The sequence below is a fragment of the Poecilia formosa genome, unplaced genomic scaffold (genome assembly GCF_000485575.1).
Source record: "Poecilia formosa unplaced genomic scaffold, Poecilia_formosa-5.1.2 Scaffold482, whole genome shotgun sequence".
In the NCBI taxonomy this organism is placed as follows: Eukaryota; Metazoa; Chordata; class Actinopteri; order Cyprinodontiformes; family Poeciliidae; genus Poecilia; species Poecilia formosa.
The window spans coordinates 207,745-232,191 of record NW_006800421.1 but is presented as its reverse complement, the minus strand read 5'-3'; the positions used below and the strand labels follow the sequence as shown (position 1 = coordinate 232,191).

General features: G+C 42.2%; 1 protein-coding gene across 3 annotated transcripts in view; it reads left to right on the top strand.

The window, feature by feature from the left end:
* The first annotated feature begins 747 nt into the window (after positions 1-747).
* Positions 748-24,447, top strand: part of enox1 (ecto-NOX disulfide-thiol exchanger 1) — an 87,318-nt gene continuing 63,618 nt past the window's right edge. For 2 of the 3 annotated variants that reach the window (XM_007578523.2, XM_007578522.2), the window contains exon 1: positions 762-832. The gene's annotated coding sequence lies outside the window, so the exon portion shown is untranslated. Of the gene's footprint in view, positions 833-24,447 lie in introns of all 3 variants that reach the window. The other variant, XM_016664387.1, reaches the window with a different exon arrangement.

Sequence of the window (24,447 nt, the reverse complement as noted above, 5' to 3'; positions counted from 1 at the left end):
TACTTTAATTACCCAATTCAAACCTTGACAGCAAAATGTGCCTAATATGAGTATTTTACAAAATTTGAACCAGGTGAAGCTAAAATGACACTTGAGTTCTGGGTTGAACATATTTACAGACAAAGAGGTTTTTGATCCATAATGCAAAATATATACATTTTGTGTACAGATTTGGCTTAATTGTTGCATATTTTAGAGTCGGAACACTCCAATTAATGATTAATCGATTGCTAACTTTGACGAGTATTTCAATAATCAGTTAATCACGATTAATCAGATTCATTATTTCAGCTCTATAGATTTTAATTACCAGAGTGAATAAATTTGCGCACAACCCATTGGGAAAAACCGTGAATTTCCTTCTACGTCATCAATATGTAGTTATTTGCATTGGTTTTCTACACATCGTCCCAATAACACGACGTAGTTTTAAAATGTTAAATCATTTAAGCTGCATGTACTTTGCCTCTTGTCTAATTAGTCATTAGCTGCGTTATGTCGTCATGTAACCCAGCAGACAGTCGGTCCTGGCTTCTATGGGTCGGTACCGGCTCTCTGACAACCAGACCCCCCGGACCGTCGTGCACGCCTGTCGGTGACGCGCCTTCGGGCTCCCGGTCCTGCACCGGAGGCGGCGGCAGCATCTCCATCAGCAGCAGCAGCGGCGGCAGCGGCAGCAGCTGCGGCGGCTCGGTGTCTCCCTGACTGATATAAATCCCTGGGAAGGACGGAAGCTCACCGAGGATCGGCGTCCGGCTCCACCAGCACCGTTCACGGATTAAACCGCGTTGACGTGCCGCTTGTTCCGGAGCTCCTGTCGGGATCAGACCCGGTAAGAAGCTGGGTTCCTCTCTCCCTCTCTTTCTCTCTCTATGCTGTGATTTCACCGGTTTATGTGTGTGTGTGTTTTATTATTATTATTATTTTATTATTATTATTATTATTCTCCTCCTGCTCGGTGACACGCTGCTGTTACTGGAGTCATCAGCAGAGCCCAGTTCTGCACCAAGAAAACCTAAAGTGAGGATGAATCGAACCTTTTATCTTTTTTTTTTTTTTTGCTTCCAGTTACAAATTAGAAACCTTATTTCTTTTTAAATGTCATGCAAATGCGGAAGCAGCGACCGCACGCTGCTGTCTTTATCCTGCACACAGCAGGGGAGCCAAACAATGACACGCTCACAGTTGAGGAATCGTAAACTGATTTCTGCTCCAAAGTGCAAACTTATCATTTTTAAGACATAAAACTGAGCAAAAACATTACAAAAACAGGTGAAAATAAAAGTGACCAAACAGTAAAGGAGGACATCAATTTCTTATATAGATACATATATATATAAATAATTTTGATTACAATTAAAGGATGTGGATGATTTGGATTATCAGCTGCTCCACTTTGCACCTGCAGGGCTGCAAGCCTCAAAGCTTCTTTTGTCAAATTCTTGCTGTTGCTGGAGCTGAAAAGCAAGCAGGGATGGAGGTGTTTTGGTGTGTGTGTGTGTGAGAGAGAGATCAGTTGTGGATGCCCTTGCTGTGGAGTCACCTTGACGACCCCTCAGCAGCACAGAGAGCTGCCTTTGTCACGCTTCTGCTCGCATTATTCACCTGCCGTCACACGCAGCACATTCATGCCTGTAGATGTAGAAGTATTTTAACAAATAGGGAAAGTTTTTCATCGAGCACTAAAGAAAAATTAGTCTCTCTAATGGTCTATCGTCACGTTTTTGAGTAAAATGCTTAAATATGGTAGTTAGTAAAGCAAGCAAATCAACACGGTGCAATAAAAGTGCAGCGTTCTCGTAGAGACGATGCATAAAGAGTCCAATTGGCCGTGTAAAGCATAAGTACGGCTTTAAACTTCAGTGCAGAGCGTTTAAGGTCTAAGCAGCTCAGCATCTCGGCTCATAAACACCAGGCTTCCTGGTAACGCGTCGCCAGGGCGACGTCCTCAGCACCACCGAGAGGAGCGGAGCGCGGCAGAAGCTGCTTTAGGGAGTGTTAGTAACAAACTGTGGCTTTAATCTGACAGGAACCGGAACGGGGACGGGTCTCAGAGCTCGGTTTGTGACACGGTTTGACGTGAGAAGCCATTTGCTTTATGGTAGAGCCGACGCAGATGGATTGTTTTCTGAAAATGAAAGCGTGTTTTACGTAAAAACCTGCCTCACCACCACCCGGTCCATAAAGTCTAACATCTGCCAGGGTCTCTTTCTGTTATGAAATCCACTAAAGGTCAAAAGAATCTGGTTCAGACACCGGCAGAAGAGATGGCCTTTAACACAGTAAGGGTCTGTAAGGTCTGCAGTTTCTTCAGGCTGGTTTAAGAGGCGGTTGGTAACTGAAGTGTGCAACATCCAGGGCAGTGACCCAACTGTAAGCTCTGTTATGTAATGGCTTTGATAACATATCCTTATTTTCTTTCTTTTGGTGTGTGGGATTGTCTAATTTCCAGCTATTTTTAATAGCGGTGCACCGATTGCAGTCTTCTGGTCGATTGCTGATCATTTAAAAGCCTCATCTGCCGATTCTGATTTCGGCTGACGCTTTTTTTGGGTGTCTGAATAAATGTAATATAAATATAGCAAGAAAGTCACCAAGTTGGCTACAGTGGGGTGACCATTGTTAACTACAAACATGCAGACATGATCTGGTGGGCCGGTCTGTCAATCAACCCTCTTATGGGAGAGCCGGAGAGGAAAGGTTGATTTTTAGATCTATGGATAAGATCGGCTTTACATTCAAGTATCAGCCGATCACCAATCACCCAAAGTAAGGAAGTCAGGGCAGATTGATCAATGCACCCTTAATTTTTAATGTAGCTTTTTGGTACGGATATGTTTATGATGGTTGTTAGCACTGAATTATTCACACCATCAAGATCCGACCAGAACCAGAGTTTGGATGTTCCACTCATGAATGTGTGTTTATGTTTTTGACCAGGGGTGTCCAACCAAGATCCAGTTACTGTGACTGTGTGTCCTCAGTGTTGACAGACTGGAGATCCATCCAGGTCCACCTTTACCTCTAGTACTGCTCTATGAAGATCAGGTAGAAGGCTAACCCGAAACCTTAGTGGTTTCTGCCAGATTCGGCTTGCGCATCTTTGTGTTTATGGCAACTTGCCGTCTTTTAAAACGGTTACGTTCTGCGCTCACTCCAACCATACCAGTTTTGACGTTCACACAGGACTTTTGATTCCAAGAAAGACAGAAATTTGGAAAGTCGTGTCACGGAAACTAAAGGAGGTCAACCAGTTACTGTTAGTAAAGTTGTTGTGTTAAGCAGCAGAGTGCAGGCTAGTGAAGAAAGCCCAGCTAACATCAAGCTAGTTGTCCCAGTGTTGCTTTAGTTTGGAAAGAATATCTGATGCAATGAGCATTTTGACTTAATCTTCCATTAAATTCAATAGGATTTATTTCATTGTTAACTTTAGACTTGCAACACTGAGTCCATGTGTTCAAACGTTGTTTACGAAGATTTTAGCTGACTGTACATTTATCTCACCACTTGGTACTAAAGTGAAGTTTAAGTCTTGATTTTATTGTTGTTGTTTTTTTTTTGACAATTTTCAGGTTATTAGAAAGTTAGAATCTCATGTTTATGACATAAATAAGAGAAATGAACCTAAATATTAGACATGTTGAGTTTGTTGGCATAAATCCACTCTACCGTGGTGATATAATCATTTTTTCTTTGCCATATAACGGCCCTCATACTCCATGGTAAACATTGACCAGTAACTCTACAGCAGAAAAGAATGAATGACGTGTGAAAGTTTTCTTCATGAACAGTTGGGAAAAAAAGTATTTTCTGCTTACTGCCAAAGAAACAAACTTGAAATTAAAAGAATTTTAAGACAAAGCAGCTGGAAAGATGCAACAAGCTTCAAGAAGAATTGAACTGAAGCTAATTTAGCTTTAAAAGGTTCTGCCAGTCCCTATTGACACCGCTGCTCTCTGAAACGACTCTGGTGTATGTTTGGGTTCCGGGACTTTCACCACGTCTGTCTTGTCTTTAACATTCTGGGGACCGGTTCTTCTGAGCCCGTGGATGAACTCTTTCTGCTGCGTCGGTATCCGGGCCTAGACTCCGACTGTCGCCCGTCTCTGTGAATGAGCGACGTTAAAGCGACAATTCCCTGGAGCCGACGGGTACACAGACACCACTCATCATCATCGTCAACAAACAGCGTCTCTATTGTCCGCGGGCAAACAGCCGTGTTGCATCATGAGCTGACATGACGGCCCAATATCACCTCTGGAGTTGGTGCAGCAGAATTTGACACCGCTCTGATGGCTGCGGAGGCGGAGGTGGAGGTTAGCTTCGCTTAGCTTCGCTTAGCTTCGCTTAGCTTCGCTTAGCTTCGCTTGGCTTCGCTTGGCTTGAGCGTCGTGTTGGCTGTGGAGTGTGAGGACGGAGAGGCCTTCGGGTTGTTGTCGCGAACACGGCCGGGTTCTCAACACAAAGCAGAGCCGCCTCCGCTACTGAGCAACACAGACACAAGAACCCTCCTCTGTCAGGCCTCAGACCGGAGCGAACATCGCCTCATCCTTCTCCCCGTCGCGATTATATGCTCCGCGTGTCATTACGCCGCGCGGCGAATAGCGGGCCTGTTGGCTTCCGTAATGCGATTATCCGTCCTCCTCATGTCTTCAGCGGATTCCGCCTCGCCACCTCACAAACGTTAATTGACCCCACGCCGCACAGCTCAATGGGGACGTCTGTCACTAATTGCGGTGGCATTTTCAGATGCGGTGGGAGCATTAGGCCGTGTTCCACCGCTGGAAGGATTGCCCACAAGAGATGCCTCCAACGGCATTTTGGTGTGTGTGTGTGTGTGTGTGTGTGCGTGTATGTGTGTGTGTTGGGGAGCATTTGTGTCTCTCTTCCTGTTTCTGTCCCTCCTTCACAGAACAGTGTGGAGTCCTGGCAGCAGCCTCTCACTAAACGCCTGCTTTCATCTGGCTATTTTACCTTAAATTCTCTCTAGTTAGTTTGTTCACAATTCTGATGTGTTTACCTGTCAAGACCTTTTTCTCCTACAGTTGTATGGTTTTATGTGGTCTTGTTAAACACCAGTAGATGCTTTTCTATCCACACCCTGGGAAAAGAGATTTGTTTTTATTAAGCAAAGATGCGTTCAGTCTGTTCGCTCTGGACTCTGAGGATGAATCTGTACCTGGAGACCCCGTGGTGTGCAAACATAAGGACAATCTGTCAAGTAGAGATGAGTTATAGAACAAGTCAAGGTGCATTGGGTCTGCAGAAATGTGCAAACTTGTGTGGAGCTACGCAGTTATAAATGGTGTCTCTTTGGGTTTTTCTTTTTATGGTGTGTTGCTATGGTGAGCGATCAGGGGTAGGCGACATGGACTTTGAATTTTATTGTGATATTTTGTGGTATTATTATGATAATGATGAAAAATTATGATTAAAAAACATATTTTTTTCAGTAACTGTATGTCTGTGAAAGCATGGTTCATATCTCCACAAGCACAAATATTGTTATTGAAAAATATTCAAATTTGAAATAAGCATCACGTATTTAAAAAAGTGATATTTATGTCACCAATCTGCACACAGCAACTGCGTTTGGTGAGTATCTATAGCAGCATGCTAGCTCTGTAACAGGTCAGAGTTCAGGAGGCTCTCACGTTGTCACAAGACAAAAATTTAAATCTGGATTCTAAGAAAAAAATTCAGGGTAACAGAGAGGGGCGCCCTGTTTTTTTGTTGTTTTTATTTTTTGCCTCACTATTGGCTGACCTAGCAGTCAGCTGACTAACGTTAATATTTAAACTGAGAGCTTTAGTTTATGTCATACAGAAGGTCTACTACTTCACTGTTGTACATTTTTTAACTTCACTGACCTTTTAGGTGCTCTCAGACATCGGTCTGGTAGCGTTAGCTTGTAGCGTTAGCACAGCTAGCATGCTGCTTCCTTCAGGACTTTACTTCCTGTCTGCTTGCTTCATAGGAAGATTATCTTTGAATAATGTTTCAGTTAGCCTTGTTAGCTAAACAAATTGCACATATACTTTGCTGGATGTACCAGCCGAGTGTCTGTTAAGTGCCCAGACTTTTGTACCAGCATTTTGATGCAAAGAAGTACCTGGATATTTTTCTCCTGGATCAGTTATATAGAAATATTAGTTACCTTGACACCCCTCTTAGAAATGTAAATTTTCCTTTTAATGTATTTTTCTGCACCTCATTTACCTGCTAAGTGTCATATTTACTCAGTATGATGATGTTCAGAAATTAGAGTTCAAATCAGCAAGGGGTCCAAAGATGTTTACATCCATTTCCTGAACAATTTTTATGCTCTGATGGTGGACAAAAACAGATCTGTTTTGAACATATAAAATATCTGCAGATATATTAGACGTTAAACGCTATCTTTTATGTTTTTAGCATAAAGTGTATTACTTCCAGTTAGTGACAGTCAAGCTGTTTAAGGAAACAGCAGCAGCCCCAGCTTCCTGTTAGCTCCAAGGTAACATTCAAAATTAGGAAATCATCAAAAGAGGAACAAACTAGATATAATTTTTTTTCACATTTTTCTCATACTCTGTAGAGAATATAGTACACTTATATATTTTGTGGTAGGTGGGATTGGCTTAGCAAGATGACGGTAATACATTGTGGAAGCCACATTTCTCAGAGGTCGGCCTTGTGCTGATTAAGGTCAACACAAGGATCTTTGTTAGAGATGGAGAGAGAGAAAAGCAGAGGAATAGAGAGAGGAGACACCAGCTGGGTATTGATCTAAAGACGCAGCATTCAGACTGACTTCTGGCTCTGAACCAATTTTTTCCCCTCCATCTCTCCTCACAGCTGGTTCTTATTGGCTGTCACTGAAATCCGACTCAGAGAATCACAACCAGCCCAGTGTGAGCAGCAGGACAGTGTCTAGGCTGAACACACACACACACACACACACACACCTACACACATATACAGAAGAGTCGCCAGTGCGTTTGCTTCTTTGATTGCAGATAGATATTTTCAAGCTGCACCGCTGAGATCTTCTAAACCAGATGCTCTTAAAGCTGGAGTTTTACTAGGGAAACATTCCTGCCCTTCAGAATAAAATGTTTTCGACATGCGAGTTTGAAAAAAAATATCTGATTTCACTCAACGAGACATTAGTTATTGAATATGTCGAACACGGGGAGGCTAATGGCTGGGAGGTTTCTAATTTTCTGTCTTCTTCCACTTGTTTTGTTTCGTCTTTACGGTGCCATTCCTTTCTCTGCAATGTCCGACATCTCTGTTCACACAGACAGTGTTTAGGTGATTGCTCTTCTCAACTGGAATTATTAAAGCATTAATGGAAATAATAATGACTATTAGTAATAATAGTCATTATGAATAATTACATCATCTGTAGTTATTCAGTTACAGATGATGTAACTGAATAATTACATCATCTATTTATAGATTGATACTTTTATTGTTGTGGTTTACAAGAAATGCTCTCTGTTGATTCATTAACTTTTAAAAATTACAGATACATTTTTACTAGTGAGGCGTTTTTCTTCATCCAGGGCCTACAATTTAATTTACACATATATAAATACATCTGGCATTGGGCTTCCTGAACTGTGAGGAAGTCAAATTTTCTTTCAAATGGTCTTTTTCTAAAGACATTTTTGGCACTAGTGGCCTTCTGTTGGACAGTAAGTAGACAGAAATTAGGCAGAAGAGAGAAAATGTCTGAGACTTGGAATGGAACCCAGAAAAGCGGCGTCAAAGAGCCTCAGTGTGTGCTTCCACCAGCTGAGCCACCCAAATGGTCCTTTTCAGAGCAGCGGCTAACACGACGCCCCTGTGAGATTTTCCTCCAATGTGACTTTGCTCTGCTTGCTCGCTTCTCCAAACAAGACTTTTGAGCATCCCTCACAGTCCTACCTCAGCTAAACAAAGTATCCCTTTAATGGCCTCTAAAAAAATGGATCTGCAGCAGCGCGTTGTGTGTCTCTCCTCAGCAGAGATGATGAAGCTGTGAGAGTAAGGAGGGCAGCTTCTCCTTGGAGTGTGTGCGTGTCAGCGGTGTGTGGCTGGAGGAGAGGTGGATGTGTTTCCAGCATTAGCCTCCCCCATCCTCCGTCTCCTTCCTCCTCCTCATGTTAATGGAGACAAAGTCATTACTGTCACTCAGACCACAAAGCTGTCTTAGCTTTTAGACTCGCGCTGCGGCTCTTCACGCATCGCTGTGGGTACGGGCTTTCACAACCCATTTGTACATCTCTCCACAACTCAAAGATCGTCTGTGTTACTGTTCCTTTTAGTTCTTACTCAAATAACAGATTTTTAAATACACTTTTGTTCAAAGAAGACAAGACAAACGTTGAACTTATTCTAATGTCTCACTGTCTTAAACCTGGCTGAACATCAGAGTGCTCTACTGCACATCTACATAGTGTTTGTATGGTGTTGTGATGGACTGGTGGCCTGTCCACGGTGTATCCAATTCATCCAATGGCCACTGGAACGAGGCACCAACCATTCTGCAGCCCTGCAAGAATAAGTGTACAGACGATACATGATTGGATGTTTTTACTGTGTGAGAACACAAAGTCACCTTTATTCAAATTTGTTCCAGTATCGTCTTTCCATGCCTCTGATGCTATACACTGTTGACGTGCAATCTTGGATTTTTGGTCGATGTCTGATATGCCGATATACTAAAACTCATTTGGCCGAGAACCAATACCAATACCGATATTTTTTCCTATAAAAATCTGTCTTTCTCTACTGTGGAAGTAAAATACCGCATCATCTTTGTCATTGTAACCTGCTAACAAATACAGATGCTAAAAAGGAAGCTGAAAATGATGTAAAACTTTCAACTTGCATTATGTTTAATGTCAAATCTATTCATGACGTTTGCTCTCTCTAAGACGACGACAACACTCAAACAGCACACATTTGACATTGTGCTGTGCTGCAGGCATCATTGCCACTGGTTTATCATATAAAAGCAACATCATTCATATCGGTGAGTTACTTTGACGGAATGGCCGATGTCCAATATTAAATATTAACACTAATATCGGCCGATACCGATACCATGCCGATAATATTGTGCATCTCTACTATACACACTTCGTTCTCCGACTAAGCCCTGATGCCACTGAATGTTTTGGACATACTGGATCCCACAGCTGCTGTGGAGGTGAAAGTCCTTCAGACAGATGAGTCAAAAATGTAGCGGAGTAACAGTAAGTATCGGAGGGCAGGGTGTCCTGACTCAGTCTTTGATGTAAACATTTTGATTGATTTTTTTTTTTTAATGTTTAAAGTTAATTTTTATTTTTACAAGGAATTAAATTATGTCTTTACAGAGAAAATATGAGACAAATTACTCACAGCATTCCAATGGCTAACACGATTGTTAGCATAAATGCTAATGCAGCATGGATGTAGCATGCTATCTAAGCTAGTATGATATTCATCTCCAACTTGCATGGCAATATTTTTATTTGTAAAGATATACCTGGATTGATACGTACAGCTTCAGTCTTTAATAAATTTACGTCTTATGCCTGTAAATACAGCATGCATGCAGATGACTCTGATAAATCGCTAGGCTAACATTTGCATATTTTCTCTGTTTTGATACAACTAACCAGAAAATGCACCTGTCTTTTTTTATTTTATTTTTTTAGCATCATTGTAAAGGGTGAAAAGCACTTAAATATGTTAAGGAACATACATTTTTAATTATCAGCTACATTACATGTTCATCCTGTAATAAGTTTTGCAAGTTTTTTTTAATTTTTTTTTTAGCAAAAGTAAATATTTGTTGATTCCTAAAGTCGTCCAGTAAAATCATGTCCACACATCTCAGACAGTAGAGCAGCGATGCTGAGCCGTTGCCAGGGATCAAATCTGGACGTCCCAGCTTGTGATTATATTTTATTTTTATTTTTTTATGCAACCCTGGTTTAGTTTCTGCGGCAACCAGTTGACTACAGCAGATGATTAATCAAGTCAGCTGGTGTTTGTTTTGACGGGGGAAACGTGCACATTTATTGGCAGCTCTGTCTCATTTGGAGTTTTGTCTGGTTTTGCTGGTTGATCTGTTAACAGCCTGCATGATTTCAGCCTCACACACATACACATGCACACGCACACACGCGGGGGCGGCTCTGTGAGTGGATGCACATCAAAGGCTGCTCGACCATCAGCGAGATGGAGGAAGCAGCCGGAGGGGAATGGAGGGGCTGCAGTGACAGAAGTGCTGTCTGATTCACACAATGGCACATGCATGCGTGTGTGTTGTTTTGTGTTTTTTTTTTCCCTAAGTGTGTGCATGTGTGTCCGTGTGTGTGTGTGTGTGTGGTCGTTTTTTTCTGGCTACACTTAAAGTAAATCTGATTTGTGCTGAAAGCTGCAGAGGAGTGCAGCAGGAAATGGGATTTGACTTCATGTCTGACTGAGGATGCGGCTGATAACGGGGCGGCGACAAACACACACACTCACACTCACACACACACTCTTCGTCTTAATGACTCCGTGTGGGATGGAGGAGTCCAACTTTCAGCTCTCACTCATACTAAAAGTTTCAAATGAAAATAATTAATCTCCATTAATTATTCACATTTGACAAAAGGTCAGATTGATGTGTGAGAATATCATTGCTGACGTCACACCACGCACCGCAACAAGCACAGATCCTCCACCACGCGTAACAACGATCACAGAGTGTCAAGTATATATTTTCTATCTTCTTGCTTGTTTGAGAAATCCTTTAAGGCATCCATTCATGGATGCCTAAACGCTTGCACACACCGAGCGACGCCTTTTCTGCCGAGCTCCTCCTCTGAGCTGCAGTTTCCAAGCCAAGCTTCTTCCTCACAGAGCAAACCTCCCCCACTCAGCTCCTTCAGACTAGCCAGCAGCAATTAGCAAACACCTGGTGGAACTGAGCATCAGCTGAGGTCATCATATGAGCTAATTCTCAGCGCAACAATGTTAAAAACAATGTTAAAGGGTTAATAGAGCCGCCATGTTGTGACGACTTCCTGAAGGCGGAGCTTCAGAAAGAGCAGGAGCTTCTTAAAGAGACAGAGGCCCAATTTCAAGGTGTTAAATTACAGAGTCAGATTTCTTTTAAGTCACATTTGATTCATGCTGCATTTTTTAACAACTGAAGGTAACATAGTTACTTGATTTTTGGATATGAAATGGTAGCAGGTGACTGGAAAACACAGCACTGCCCCTTTAATAGGGCAACTATCCTGGATCTGTTTATGTTTTTTACCTGCAGAAGTTTAAAGATTTTTTTTATCTATAAATATTGTTAAATTGTTGAACTGTTAGAAACATTAATAATTTTTTTATGTTTTAAATTGGATACAAAAAAATAGAATTTCATGGTCATTGTGCCATCGGACGCCGTTGCACTAGATGATCAAATGAAATAAGGTGGACTATTTATTTATTTATTTATATGTTTGTGCTTTTTCCTCTTTGTATGTTTTAATCCAATAAGTTTTGGTTTATAGGAGCTGGATGGAGGAGGCCACTGCATGCGGAGCTCAGACATAAATAATAAAACCATGATATGTGATGGAAACAGATGCAGCTGCTCCTGTGGGACTCGTCTGCTCCTGGCCGGAGTGCGGCCCAAAACACAAACTGCCGCTGGACGCTGTCGCGGCCCACACCGCATTTATCTCTGGCTGCAGCCGCTCGCCGGCCGTTTGAGACGGCGGCGGGGCCCCAGCCTGCTCGGGACGCCTGGAGGGGACCGAGTGTTTGTTCGTCCTGGGCTTTTTCTGTTTGCTGCAGATGAAACGCATCATCCGCTCTCCTTCCTCTCCTCGCCCTGCAGCTTAATGCTTTTAAATCCGAAAGGCCGGAGTGGAGCTGGAGCTGGAGGCGCTAACGCTTTCGTCTTTATGGCGGTGGTTTGACTTCATGGACCGGCGGCGTTTGGTTCTGGTACTCTGGTTTTTGTTGCAGGAGAGAACTCATCCCGGTTCCATCTGGCCTGGATTAAATCTTAATAATTACGTTTTGTCAGACTTTGCTCTGCTCTGCTGCTTGGCTGGAGGTGTCAGAGTGTTTACCCATGCAGAGAGGCAGAGGCAGCCAGAGAGAGAGAGCTGCAGCGTTTAATGCAGGAGTGGACACTGCAGACTGTGTCTGTTAGGGATATTTATTGATTTATCAACGTAATGTTTACCTAACTCTACATAAAGGCGGTCAGAGATGGCAGCGCAGCATCCTGCAAACCATCAGCGCTCATTAAAAGTCATAAAAGAAGAACAAACCAAATATAATTCTCTTTCATCTCCACAGATGAGACGATAAAGCAAAACTGAGATCATTTGTGACAGACGCTCACATTTATTTCAGTAAACGCCCTGAGAAAAAGTCTGTTCTACTTCACATCCCCTCTACAGTGGAAACAATAGAAACCTTCGTATTCAGGTCTGTTTAGAATAAACCAGCTTAAATGCTTTAAAGGGGCAGGAGCTTCTTAAAGAGACAGAGGCCCTATTTCAAGGTGTTAAATTACAGAGTCAGCTTTCTTTTAAGTCTTGTGTGATATATTTTTGATACTTGATTCTAAGTGGCTTTATGTGCCTGAAAAACAAATAATACTGCCCCTTTAATAAATAAATAACCAATCACAGCGATTAGTGGATATAAAAATGGTTTTTAGTTTTTAATGAATGAATAATGTGAAGGAGCCATGTTTTCTGATATGAGAATTTAAGATAAATATTCTGTGGTGTTCACAGTATCATGGTATCTATTCCAAATTTATAGTATTAACAGCAAAAAATAAAGACTTATTACTACTGATGCTAACGTGTTATTATCAGAGTTGTAACATTTTAGGAAAGATATTCTGTGGCATCATGACACAAATGTGGCACATTTTTTGTGGATGTGTTTCCTCTGTTAAATTTCAGGGTCAAACAAATCATACTTTGGGTTGTGTGTGTGTGTGTGTGTGTGTGTGTGTGTGTGTGTGTGTGTGTGTGTGTGTGTGGGTGTGTGCGTGCGTGTGTTTTAAGATTTGGGAGGTGTGTTGTAGCTAAGCAGCGGCTCTCGCTCTTCACATTAAGCCGACTTTACACCAATAACACGGCTGCGCTGGTTGCTCTGCAGTCTCACATTTAGCTGCATGCTTGGACTATTCCACTTCGTATTTCCATTTGCAGCAAAGTGCATTTCTGACTCGGTGAGAAGCTCTTCCAGTCGGCGACACCGTGGCGACCAGATTTCCTGAGCCTCGCTGTAAAAAGATTTTCACAGGTTTCCTCTGTGTGTGCTGATGGCTGAAAGCCACCTGTTCACACACACACATGCACACACACACACACGTAGGTTATAAGCACTACTGCTTTGTTTTATTTTTGTTCTTTATTGTAAGACGTGTAAGCACGCTGCAATAAGCAATTAATCAAATAATCGCTTGATAAATTTGAATAATCTGATCATTTCTATTCTGATGATTAACATTTTTTAAAGAGCAATTTTGTTTAGACCTCATAATGATTGATTTTATCTATGATTTCGGTTGTGTGTGTTTTTTATTTCAGTTTATAGTTCTTAAGTTGTGTTTTATTTTGGATATTTAAAATGTTCTCCAGTTCCAGCGCTTAGAGTTCTTTACAAAATTAAAGTTTGATGGGGCAAATTTGTGTCATTAATTCACATTTTCAATGTAGTATTTTGAAAATGGCCTCAAAATGACAATATTATCGTTTATCGCGATAATTTCTGGGACAATTTATCTCCCAGAAAGATTTTTTTTTTATCTTCTAGACAGTATAAACTGTTTTTTGAAAGCAATAAAAAATGTAAATTCCTTTTGTTGATAAACTGCATCAACAAAACACGCCCAAAGGTTTGCTGTTTAAAAAAAAAAGAAACTATTTGTTTGCAAAACAACATATTTCGTTGTTTTACCTCCCACTAAATGTCTGCCAGTACGCTGACCAGGCGGAGGAAATATGAAGCTCTTGTTTGAAGAGTCAAATAGCAAAATAATGAATTTAGAATGAACAAAAATAAAAACACTGTTGGTGCTTTCTTGCTTCAGTCTTGTCCTCCAGTCATGATCGCGCCTCCTGTTGCTGCGGCCGAGACAGAGTACAAGCAAACCGAGCCAGAAAGCACGTTTTCAATTAGCTGCTTTTAATCAGAAATCACATCAGACAAAGTCACAATTCCTGTAATTGGAGGAAACGGCGAGAGTTAGTTCTGAAACGCGGCCATGCGGATAATTGGTTGACCCCCGCTGTTCCTGTGGCACTTCTACTCCGTCAAAACGCATTTGGCATCGCAGAATCTGAACGCAGATCACAGTGATGCAATAAACCCAGTGTAGCTCAGCCCTGCTCGTGTGTGTGTGTGTGTGTGTGTGTGTGTATGACGCGGCACGCCCTGGTTTGAGATCCGCGGACAGTGAGGAATGAGGCTTCATTACCGAGCCGACCGCTGTGGACAAAGAAGACGGATAATTACACCGTCCGGCGGCGGGAACAAAAGAGGGAACAAGCCGCCTGCGGCCCGCCGCCGCAGCGTCAGCCGCCTCCTGGCCGTATCTCTGCTGCTCAGGCCTAATGAGCGACCCGCTTTCCACCGGTTGTTCTGCTCATGTTAGCTGAGTCTGTGCCAGCATGGAGACGAGCCGAGACCAAGGTGTTCACTCCAGATGTGACGGCTTCTTTAAAGGAGCAGTTTTGTGTAAAATCGACATTTGTAGAGCTTTACATCATGTTGTTATTCCCTCATCAAAAACACAGCAGGAGGGCTGCTTTGATTCTGTCATGCATGTTTGAGAGATCCTTTAATCTCCATGGCAACCATTCAGCTGTGCAAAACGCCTGGATGGACCTAGCCCCGCCTTCGAGACGAAGCTCCTCCTTAGAGCTGCAATTTCTAACCTTTTGAGCTTCTGCCTCACTTAATAAATCTTCTGTTTATCACCTTTTGCGTTTTCATTTTGACTTAGTCCAAAAACAATAATCACCAGATCAACCCGACGTTGTGTTGGTGTTAAGTTGAGCAGAAAGAGCCGAGCTTTTCACATGTTGGTGTTAAATTGATCCTTTGCTACAAACTACAAACCATTCACCGAAGGAATGCTATATTGTCGCATATTACGCAATAAGATGTTTATTTTCTTATTCAAACAGGAAAATCTGCAGAAAGTGGCAAACTTTGTTTTATCCAATTAATAGATTAATCGGCAGAATATTTGATTAATCATTCAATTAATCAAATATTCTGCCTCATTTCTTACTCATTCTCTAGCTGAGTAAGAAAAGAGCTCATGGGAAGATTTGATGATGGACAGAAGATAATTTTTAAACATTTGAATGTGTCCCAACATGCAGCCAAGTCAAGGTGGACCAAGTCATTCGTCCGGATTTGTCGGGACACGGATGGACAGAATCTAAGTAACATCGATGCTCTGATCTCTGGATTCTGTGGCCGTCAGCTGATGGAGACTCAGTGAGGTTGAACTTGCAGCTCTGCTTTTTCTTGCACTTGCGCTCATGACAAAGGAATCTCTGGTGTTTTAGAGGCTTTATTAAAACTTTTAATGAAGAATGTCCGATCTCTGTTTGCACACGCAAAACACGGTCCAACTCTGACCCAATGTTTTAATCAGGCCTTAGTGTATGTTTGCGTTTCCTCTCTGTATTTATTAGTTTATGTTGGTTTAATCTTCATGTATCTGCAGGAGGGCTGCACAGTGGCACAGTTGGTAGAGCTGTTGCCTTGCAGCAAGAAAGTTCTGGGTTCAATTCCCGGCCCTGGTCTTTCTGCATGGAGTTTGCATGTTCTCCCTGTGCATGTGTGGGTTTTCTCTGGGTACTCCGGTTTCCTCCCACAATCCAAAAAACATGACTGTCAGGTTAATTGGCCTCTCCAAATTGCCCCTAGGTGTGAATGTGTGTGTGCATGGTTGTTAGTCCTCTGTGTTGCCCTGCAACAGATTGGCCACCTCTCCAGGTGACCCCACCTCCCGCCTGGAACAATAGCTTAAGATGGGCATCAGCACCTCCCAATCCCACTGAGGGACAAGGGTGTAAAGAAAATAGATGGATGGTGTCTGCAGGAATCCCAAGGTGAAGAGGCATCTGAATGCACCAGTGTTCTCTCCACATTTTTAAGGACATAAAACAATGAATACTATTTTATGATATGGAATAGTTGCAGAGGAATTTCCTTGTCTGCTGCCGTTTTTTTTTAAGTGACCTTCTCGTATCTTGTTCTACACGCGTGTTTCACTCAGTATGAAGTCATTCTGATCCCAAACAATGAGAATCTTTCTGCTAACTTTGTTGTAACGTGTTTGGATACTTTCTACCAGGACATTGCCTGTTTTATGTACAGACCTCATTTTATTTTCTTCCAATAGATTTGTTTGTATTGAAAACTGTCTGTCCTGTCAGAAGGAGTGGGTCCAAATCTCTGTAAACTACTGTGTGAGGCTTGTTGATACGCAGCCTGGTTAAAACCAGCTCCTTGTTCTACTGAGGGTCCAGACTCTCGACTGTTGAGAAGCGGATTGGATTCTGTTGAGGTTTTAAACAACTGGATCTGATTTTACCCAGTGGCTAATGTTTAGCCGTGATTTATGTAATGCGCCAGCTTGACTGTGAATGAAGCTACGCTATGAAGCTTACCAGAAATTGCAGTAAGGAATAGAGCAATGGAAGATTGCTATTAACAACGATCCTCCTCTGCGAAGAGGGAACGGTCAAACCGGACGACATCTTTGCCAGCATTAAAATGTCTTAAAATTTTTTCTTGTTTGGACTTTAATTTCTCAGTATTTGGAAGCGTGGCCAATACAGACTGAACTTCATTCACTTCCACTGCTCCCATTGATACGGTGCTCTACAACTCTAAAACAGTGGGGAAAATCAACGCCATATTCCACAACTTCTCCTGTTTGCTGATTGGCCTGGCTGAAATCCAATTCAGCCAGGAATGGAGGAATTCAGCTCAATGGGTGAAATCCCAGATGGAGCACTGAGGGAAATGAGAATTGAGCTGAATTTCATAGAAAGGCGATGGCCAGGCTAGTTGATACCCAAACTGTTTGGTTCACTCATACAGTTTGAAATGCAGTTCCATCAAATGTGAGGCAAATGAATGTAAATTTATGAATTTGAAGAAAATTATTCTTCAGACATTTAGCAACTAGATTTAATTTAGGTAGTCCCAATAAAAGTCTAGTCTGATTTAATGTCAGTTTAGGTGTCTTTTCATTCATCGTAGGTAAACATGACACATTTTTCCTTTTCCTCCCGTTGGAAGTGAACTCTCGGTATTTTCCTTCAGCAGTCCGCTTTCTCCTGACCGCCGCCGACTCTGTTAGATTCTGTCGACGTCAGGACGGCATGTTTGTGCCTTCGTTCCTCGTGGCATCTCCTCTTTCTGCTGCTGACGGAAAGTCAGGTTGGGATGATGGACTTCTCAATCTTTCCCACTCATCTGTTCCCTCACCGAGCCGAGAGCCAGTAGGTGAAATGTCCGTTCAGTTTGTACGTTTTGATGCAGAATTCACCTCTAAAGCTAACGGCTCGCCCTCCTGCTCAGGTCGTGTTAGAGCTTCTGCTCTGCACGTTAAGATGGCATGTTTACATCTGAACTGTCCTAGCGTGGAGCACAGGAAGTCCGCTGAGATGTCAGAGTTCATCTCTCAACCTTTCTGACTGAGGAGGGAAGTAGCCGCAGGGCAGAGAGGAACAGGAGGTTAAGCGGGCCTCTTCTCTGCTGCGCCTGTGTTTTGTGGCGTCCGTCCTGTTCGCGGGGTGTAGAGCATGGCCGCTACAGCAGTGGCACGACTGTCCTTCTCGTCCTCAGAGAGGGAAAAAAACTCAGTTTTTAGCCGCTGACTGTGTGACGCTGCGACTTTGTGTCGTTTTCTGTGACTCCAGACGGAGAGGAAAACAAAGGAAAAGAGGAAGGCTGCAGGTTTTCCTAAGTCATATTTACTCCATCCTTTAAATATATGTGAGTTAACAGGTTGCTAAGCAACAGCGGAGCGGTACTGTTGCTCGTGTTGTGAACTCGTTCGCTTTCTCAACTTTTATTTGTTTGATCAATTACTCAGCAGCACAATTGTTTATGAAGAAGATTCATGGCTTTTTCTTTTTCTTTTTGATTGGTTGAAAGAGGCACTTCTCTTCAGGGAGCAGCCATAAGTGGTATTTGTTTGTTACATAGATATTTTATGGATAGATATGTTTTACAACACACTGGCAGTCCAAATTACACAAAAGAACAAACAATGAAAGAAACAGAATACATGAAAAGAAACCTAACCTTTTCAGCAGGCAGTTTCCAAAGTGCAGATTTATAACAACCGACACGATATTCAGCGTTAGTAACAGGACGACTCTATTATTAGACTCATTTAGTCCCATAAAGTTTCTTAAAACATCCAGCAAAGAGCTGAGACCAGCAGGGTTCACACGATCCCTTTGAAAAGGTTTTTGAACCCGGAGTTTGTTTGGTAGAAAACAGCTTCGGTTTCCTGTGAGGATTAGCCGTTAGCTTTAGCATCTTAGCTTCAGCAGCTGAGATGGCTACTGATAAGAGAACCAGGGTAAAAAAATCTGAACTGTCCCTGTTAGATGCGTCTTTATATTTAATAATAATGTCTTATTACTTCTAATAATTTATACAACTCCTGGACAAATTCGAATTAGCGAGGTTAGCTGAGTGTCGGGTGACAACAGGAAGACCAGCAGCGGCTCCACCTGGGCTTTTTAACAAGTCTTAAAGGGCCAGTGTTATTTAAAATCGACCTTTCTGACCGTAGCTGCTCACAAGTAGGGCTTGTTGCTCCGTCTCCTGAAGAAGATGCCATCGTCTCTGACGGCTGACAGATAATTGCTAGCACCATGGCTAAATTATGAATATGTGCTTCGCTGGCTTGATTTTTACTGACTTATCGCATGAACAAACTTATTCACGTGATTTTAATTTGGCTTCTTGTTTAATGGAAACACCGCCATTGCAAATCTGTAGTTTTTTTTTTTTTTTACATTACAGTAATACAGACAGATATTTAGGCACATTTGTAATGGAAATGCAGCAACTGATAGAAAAAGATTCTTCTTCCCTCAGTAACGCCTTCAACATGAAAGCATGTCCTCGTCAGCCTGTTGGTTTGGATGTTTGACTTTCTGACAGGTTTGTCTCCAGTCATGCTAAAACACAATTGTGTTGCTGAACTTCGCTAAACTGTCACTACAGTTTCAATACATCATGTTTTCTCATATTCAAACTGTGATAACAGTTTAGCATCGTTGTTTTCACACATAAAATGAAACCGTTATTGCAAATTAAATCAAAGCGGTTTTGTTTTTTGCATTGAACTGGTTTTGATTTCCGATTAAACTCTGGCTTTGATGTCTGTTTGATCTGTTCGCTGTCTGATGACCTGACAAAATAAAAGCGGAGTCATTTGTTGTGCGCATTAGCATGCAGCACAGACCCCCCTTGTGTTAAGGTTGCGCTTCTGCATAAATATGTATTTCCATCATGAGCCGCCGGCTTGGAGGGGGTGAAGAAGAAAAAAGTGGCGTTCCTCCCCCCTCCTTCAGGATTGTCTCCATGTTTCTTTGTGAGAAATCTTTAACCAACCACTGAGCCTGCGGGGCCTCCGAGGATGAAAACACATTTTTTCCTCACACACTTTCTCTTATCTTCCTCTCTAATTTTCTCAAACGCACACACATCGGTATGCACACACGCTCCCAACGCGGCGGGGTTATTTTTCCAAGCGAAGGCTGTAATGTGTGCAGTGATATTCAGCCGAAAAGAGGGAAGGGGGTAGGGGGGATGGTTTAAGTTTTAATGAGTTATGCAGGAGGAAGGCCTCGTCTCGTTATTTTATTGGAAACACTCGGGTGCACAGGGCAAAATCTATAATCCTCTTTATTGAAGGGAGTCTCTGTGGACGTCCTATGGGACTGCCATCCAGTGTGTGTGTGTGTGTGTGTGTGTGTGTGTGTGTGTGTGTGTGTGTGTGTGTGTGTGTGTGTGTGTGTGTGTGTGTGTGTGTGTGTGTGATGGAGCTGCCGTGAAATCTCTTTGTTCTCATTCAGGAATATTTCCATTTGAGCTCTGTGGGATAATCAGCTGTGGCACGTGGAAAGCAGCAGTATAAGTGCATGATGACTTATTCCACAATTCAATCATAGGCAGATATTTTTTCTTTCCTCAGCCGCACCGTTCACATGCGTGGGCTTGTGAGACCGCGCCGTAATGGGACGTGATTAAAGTCAGAGGAAACGGCAACTGCAACTCGACGGCTTCTGATTTAACACAATAAGGTTAAGACCGAGGCTCTTTAGTCATTTGCGTTTCTATCCGTCGTCCGTTTTCGTGACAGGACTAACACTGAGGGCCATAAATAAAACCGGAGTCATAAAACCGGAATAATAGTTAAAAAAAAATAAAAAATTCCAGCAGCAGCAGATGGTCTGACCCCCACAGAGCCCTGAACTCAACCTCATGCTGAGCATCCCAATTCCCTTAACTGCATCCCAGTTTCCTTCACTTGCATCCGCCCCTTTCATCCAAGTCCGTCCCCATGAAGACGTGAGGCGCGTGTCAAAAAGGGAGAGGAGAAAACCTCACGTACGCACCCAGACTTTAGCTTCCTGAGGCTCCTAATGGGAATGAATGTGCTAGTCTTGTGAAAATAATCATATATATATATATATATATATATATTAGGATTTAGGTCTGGGCTTTGACTGGGTCGTTTGACATAAAGATGCTTTGATCTAAACCAGCCAGCCAAAGCTTTACTCTTTGGATAAAAAGGTCAGGAAAAAGTTTTAATTAAAATAATATAGCGATGGAGACGGAGGTCGGCCAGTTATGCTAGCTTGACCTTGGCAACCTTAACGTGTAGACGTGCTGCAGAATTCAGTGTTTCTGTTTAGTTAAAGAAAACACCAACTCTCTGACAGCTCATCATTAGAGCAGGGGTTTAAATGAGTTAATCAATCACCTCTGTGTTCACACGATCACTTATTAATAATCGCCAAATAAACATCAAGCCTGAAAACATGAAACTGTAACAAACTGAATGTTCTGATCTTTGTGTGGAGAAAGTTGACCTGGTTTTTGGTGTTGAATCTTTATACTCTAGCGGAGCTCTTGTCAGCCAGTTACTATGGCAACAGGTTTGTGTGTAACGTAGCCGACACAGGGAGCAAAATAAGAGTAATATAAGTTGTTTTGAGTTGTTCAATGGTTTTTCTGTGTTAGTTTTGCCTTTGCTGTGGTTCACTGCGTTAAGCTAATATTACTCAAATCTCCAGGTTTAATTTTGTTAACAGGTTTGTTCTACCGCAGCAGTGTGGCTACGGACTACAAAGACAAAAATCATCTTTTTGCCCTCAAAATTTCTGAACATCAGGTGACAACCTGACAAAACCAGCAACCACACCGTCATCAGCAAAAAGTCGCCGATATTCTCAAACCAGTCGCTCTTCTCCGCAGACTGAGAGGAGTTCCACTCAGGATGGTTTCTTAGACTCCCAGACGAGGTCTTTAAGTATTCATGATGACGTGTTGCTGTGCCAGGTCATCTGTGAGTCAGCGTCACGCCCATGCGTTGGCCTAACTGGTCGATCAGCCATCATGCCCGGTTTAAAGCTGCCCAGCAGCCGATGTGTCGGAGCTAAAGTGAGTGCAGCAGAGTGTTTGGATTGCCACTTACAGAGCAAACCAGCCCTTCTGTGCACATCACATCAAATAATAGACTCTGCCGCTCCTCATTGTTCTTGGAGAAAATCTTGATCACAGAGATTTTCCTGCAGGAAAAACTGAAAACCGGTATGCGGCCATTACTGACAGCAGGTTTGAGTTTCAGACCGGTGGGAAAGATGGGAGCCGTGATCTGGATGCTGATGGCAGGCGGGCCTCTCTTGGGTCACTCTGAGAAAAAAAGAATCTGCAGTTAAAAGAAGATATTGACATTTTTAGCTCTTGTCAGGCTCTTCATCTGTGTTTGCATCCAGTTTCTTTAACAGATGTTTGGGTCAAATCGTGTGAGAAGGTCCAGAGAGCGTAATGTTCTAATTGGTGGTTTAAGAATCTATAGGGATTCCTTTCAGCTTTTATTGCAGGTTAGCTGAGGACGGCCAAAGCTCCTGCATTAACCGGGGAATTATTGTGACATTAGGTCTTCTAGTTGGCCTCAGAGTTGATTTTCCAGGAGAAACTGGATGTGTTGCTGGAAATGGGGAAAGGTCTGGGCTGTTTCTCTTCATCTCCTGCGGTGTGTGTGGAATACAGCAGGAGGCTCCATCAATGCGACGGCTTTCCTGTGTAAAACGCTCAGAGCTGCTGGCCCTCGTTTCCACTTGATGACTCCTAATGGTATAAAAACACACAAATTCACATTAGTGGAAGAAATCCAGTCAAACTCACCTGAACCTCCCCACATTCACAGCCAGACTGCAAACAAAATGATTCACAATCAATCAATCAATCAATCAATCAATCAATCAATCAATCAATCAATCAATCAGTCAATCAGTCAATTTTATTTATACCATTGGTTACGATGAGGTTAGTCAGCTTTCTTCCCAAACAGGAGACTTTTCATAGACACAAAATTAATATAACATGATTAAAAATGGCCGACAAAACTCACACTGACTCAAATACAGTAGAACAACATTAAGAAAAAAAATATTAAAATGAAATAAAACAATATAAAAATTATGCCCATTCAAATTCTGGAAACTTACATATACTGTATAAAAAAAGAAAAAAAATTAGCATTAGCATATACTATTAGCGATTGGTACTGACACAAAAACACAATTTTTCCTGCATCATTTTAGAAAAAGTGGATCTGAAACGATGTTGAAAAGCTGCCAAGATGTCCAAGAGCATCACAGGTTGAAGGTTCAAAATTTAAATAAAATAAAACAATGCTAATTTGAATTTTGGAAACTTCATGGTATCTTTTTTTTAAAAACTAGCACTAGCATCTTTTGTTAGCGATTAGTACAGTTACAAAACCTCCAGTTTTCCCGTGTCATTGTAGAAAACATGGATTGTGAAACGATGTTGAAAACCAACCAAGTTGTACATAATCATCATTCAGAAATTTAAAGAAAACAAGAGAATATTACAACTATACGAAAACGTAGTTTGGAAGCTTATGGTGTTTTTTTAAAAGCTAGCTTTAGCATCTTCGATTAGCAGTCGGTCAGGTCTCAAAAACAATAGTTTTCCTGTGTCATTTTAGAAGAAGTGGATCTGAAGCATGTTGATCATGATCACCAAGTTAATTAACTTTGGCGGATACTGCTAGGCCTTCACGTTATCTACTCGACGTTTCGCTCTCTCTTGTTCTGACTGGACCAAACATTTCCAGTTCCAGCATCGCCTCTTTGTCTGACAGAGACTACATGTGTGAACATTAACAACTCACGATGTGTTGTTTTCGTCCTCCTCTCTTGTTTTCTCTTAAGTGGCTTCCTGATGGGGTTCCGGCTGAATATTTAGCAGCGCTGCTCTTCCTCCTGCTCCTCTTTCCTCATCCCGGCGTCATTAGCAGTGATTGATCGGAGGGCCCGCCGGAACACTGATGGTGCCAATAGGTGTGACTCGGGGAACATCGCCCCGCCGGCCGCCCTCCTCACTTACTCCACTCCGCATTGTGATTGATCAACGCAACACACAGGGGTATAAAGAGGAAACACACACAAATTAAAGGTGGGGGTGTTTGGTTTCGGGGGGACAAGCGCTATTGTACCAGCAGGTCCGTGTGATGAATAGGGAGGCTGCTCCGCGGAGACCCGGACGTTTGTCTTGGATTTCTCGCTCTGCGCTCCGTATTCGGCTGTAAACATGAACCGAGCCATTTATTTTCAATCAGATAAACACGTCTGACTCAATTATGGTTTCCTCCCGAAGCGTGAGGAGGGGAAAAAAAAAAAAAACCCAAAAGGCGTCGTGTGATATTTATTAAAACCGATTCCATATTCGAAGCTCGCCGCTTCCCTCATTTGTCTGCTGCAGTTTAAATCCAGTAATTATGAAGGAGTCGGATCATCGCTTTGGTCGGATTTAAAATCCATTCTGTTCCGAGACACTTCATAAACGTTCCAAGATGGCTGAAAATAGAATAAGCGGATAGCACCAGCATATAATATTGGCCGCCGCTTCATAATTAGAATGTACTTTTAAATTAACAGGTTACTCAATGGCTCTGTTTTATTTTGGCAATTAAATTGTAAGCGCTCATAAATACCTCAGCACTCATTCCGCATTTTCCCAGCAGATGCTAATTGTTAGCATGCGTCTGTTTAAACCGAAACCATCCGTTTTTTCCCCATTAACTAAAGAACACTGGTTGGTTTTAACTACAAGACAAACGTCAGCCATAATCAAAGATACATAATCGCATCAAAA